This window comes from Phalaenopsis equestris, unplaced genomic scaffold (genome assembly GCF_001263595.1).
Source record: "Phalaenopsis equestris unplaced genomic scaffold, ASM126359v1 Scaffold215170, whole genome shotgun sequence".
Lineage (NCBI taxonomy): Eukaryota > Viridiplantae > Streptophyta > Magnoliopsida > Asparagales > Orchidaceae > Phalaenopsis > Phalaenopsis equestris.
In genome coordinates, this window is record NW_018233891.1 from 13366 (window position 1) to 16826 (window position 3461).

The window sequence follows — 3461 nt, forward strand, 5'->3', positions numbered from 1 at the left end:
TATATATATATATATATTGTGCTGAAATAAGTTATATATAAGTTGCTGCTTGCCCAGAACAACCTCCTCAGTGCCATTGATTATCAGGAAAAATTTCTTAAACAAAAGGCAACCATGAATATTTTCACTGATGGGGATAGAAATACAAGATTCTTCCATGCCTACATCAAATATAAAAGAAAATGCAATACCATCCATGCTATACAAAATGCCAATGGCCAGTGGATACACAACAATAATGATATAGCAAATGATGCTATATGCTATTATAAAGCAATACTAAACAAGGATCATAACTTCAAACCCCACACTGAGAAGGAACACTTCATGGCAGAACTGAAATACACTGCTGGTCTCAAGCTGACTGATATCCCCACTGAAAAGGAAATATGGAATGCAATTAACTTCATTGATAGCAGCAAGGCTGCTGGCCCTAATGGTTTCACTGCTGAATTCTACAAGAAGTCCTGGGATACTATTAAGACAGATGTAATTGCTGCTATCACAAGCTTCTTTAAAGGCAACAATCTTCCAAAGTACTTTAGCTCTTCCACCACTGTACTGATCCCTAAATCTCAAATACAGAATACCTGGAATCATTTCAGACCCATCTGTTTAACCACTGTCATCAGTAAAACCATCAGTAAAATCATCCATCAGTAAAAATCATTGTGAACAGGCTACAACCTCACTTGGAATATATAATTAAACCCAATCAAACTGCTTTTGTGAAAGGTAGGTCCATTATTGATAATACTCTTTTGGCTCAAGAACTTCTACAGGACTTGAATAAAGCTTGTAGAGGGGGTAATATGATATATAATCTGGACATAAGGAAAGCTTATTATACTATAAGCTGGGATTACATTTTGGAGGTTCTAAGTGTTAGAGGGTTTGATGCTGGCTTCTGTCACCTAATCAGGAGGTGGCTGCACAATAATGATCATTCCATTCTGATAAATGGGCAAGGGAAGGGCTCTTTCACTGCTACAAGAGGTTTAAAACAAGGGGATCCACTTTCACCTACCATCTTACCTACCATCTTTATACTTTTATACTTGCCATTGATTACTTGTCCAGAATGATTGATGAAGCCTTGCTGAATCATAGTCAACACAGATACCATAATAGATCCAACATTGTCATCACCCACCTACTCTATGCTGATGATATAATGGTTTTCTCCAGAGCCAGCAAAAATGCCATAAAAAAGTCTTCCAGATTCTCCAAAAATTCCAAGCAATTTCAGGAATGGCTTTCAATCCAGCAAAGTGTCAAATGGTTTTCTATAAAAAAGTACCCTCCACTCATAAACTTTGGGCATCTGATTATACTGGTTTCACAACTACTCAACTCCCTATTAAGTACCTTGGGGTGCTCTTAATTACTGGCAGAGCCAAACAAACTCAGTTTGATGAGGTTCTGAATAAAATATCTAACCTTCTTAATGGGTGGACTCAGACCTTCTTATCTAATGGGGGGAAGAATTACCTTGTTAAAGAGCATAATCACTACCTTCCCAGCTTATATACTACAAATGAATACTATAAAGAAAAGCAACCAAGCACAGTTGGAGAGAATGTTTAACAATATCCTGTGGTCTGGTCAAAGACAGCAACTGCATTGGGCTTCCTGGAGGAAAGTAGCTAAACCCCAAATTGCTGGGGGAATTGGGTTTAAGGACCTTGAACAACTCCTTCAAGTCAATTTCTGTAAACTTTGGATTATGTTTAGGACCCAAAACTCTCTATGGGCAAAATTCATGTGGAGTAAGTACTGCAAAGATCAGCACCCCACTTTGGTCTTAAGGAAAACTGGTGACTCTAGAATTTGGGTGAAAATGCTGAAAAGCAGACATATTGCTGAAACTAACTATAGTTGGGAGCTGGGCAATGGGGATATCAAGTTTTGGCTTGATAATTGGTGTCCTAAAGATTGGCTCTCCCCCATTATCAATATATATAATAGTGATTTGAAAGTGGCTGATTGTTGGGATGGGGACAACTGGTCCCTGGGTAAGTTAGCAAGCCTTCTTCAACCTCATTCTATCACCAAAGTGGCCAGTATAAAATTTAACAGAAATATTTCTGATAAACTCTTATGGCAATCCACTTCCCACCAAAGCCTCACCAAAGCTATCTTTTCCAAAAACTTCTGCTGGGAACACATACCCTGGGGTGATCAATTATGGAATAAATTCTTATCCCCTTCTATGTCCTTTTGCTGCTGGAGAATATTCCATAGAATGATCCCTACTGATGATATTCTAAAGCTGAAGGGATTGAGAGGTCCTTCTAAATGCTAGCTATGTAGGAAGGAAGAGGAAACTCTCAACCATTTATTCTTTGAATGTGAATTTGCTCAACAGATATGGAAACTGTTCCTAAACCATTTGACAATTGACTTGGGAAAGCTTACTTGGGATAGACTGGTTGACTGCTGGTGGCACTGGAAGATTAGAAAGTACACTGCTATCCCTTTCACCATTGCTTGGTTCATCTGGATGGAAAGAAACATGGTCAAATTTGAAGATGCAAATCCAAATGTGGGGACTACTGTCAGAAATTGTGTGACTTACTTGCATAAGATGATTAATTGGAAAGGCTTTCCTAATATTTCTAACTCCTATGATTCCCCTAAGACTGACTTTATTCAAGTCATTAAAGTCTATTGGAAAGCCCCAAATCATTCTATTGTGAAGGTTAACACTGATGGAAGCTTTACTAAAGATGGAGCTGGTGTGGGTGGCATTTACAGAAATCATTTGGGAAAGTGCTTGCTGTACTTTCATACCCCTGTCCTGGCCAATGATGCTACTGAAAATGAACTCATTGCTGTGTATTGGGCAATTAACCTTGCCACTAAGGCTAACTGGAATAGAATTTGGTTAGAAGTGGATTCTGCTGTGATTATTCCCCTTTTAAATCAGGAGGAGGAGACTCCCTGGCACTACTCTTACTGGATAAGTAAAATCAGACATCTCACTAGCAAGATGCAAATTCAGTTCACCTTTATCTACAGGGAAGGTAACCAGCCTGCAAACTGGTTGGCTCAACTTGGATCACACTCTAATGAGACTGAAGTTGTTGTTAACCCTCCACCTGCTCTCTTTTATTTGCTACAAGGAGATATCCTAAATGTTCCCCACTTCAGAATGGTCTACAAAGATAAATGATCTCTGTGGGGGCAGAAGCAATCTCACATTTTTTTTCCTTTTTTATTGAGTCATTGTAGTTTTTCTTTTTTGAGGGTGACTCCTAATGTTTTTTGGTGGATTTCCTAGGTTCCTGTATTGAACCAGACTACTAAATTCCCAGCCCCCTCTCTGATGCTTGTAATAGTCATTTTAGCTCAACATGTAGGGAGTCATAAGCAACTCCTTTAACCAAAATATATATTTATATATATACACACACACACACACACACACACATATATATATATATATAGATATATATATA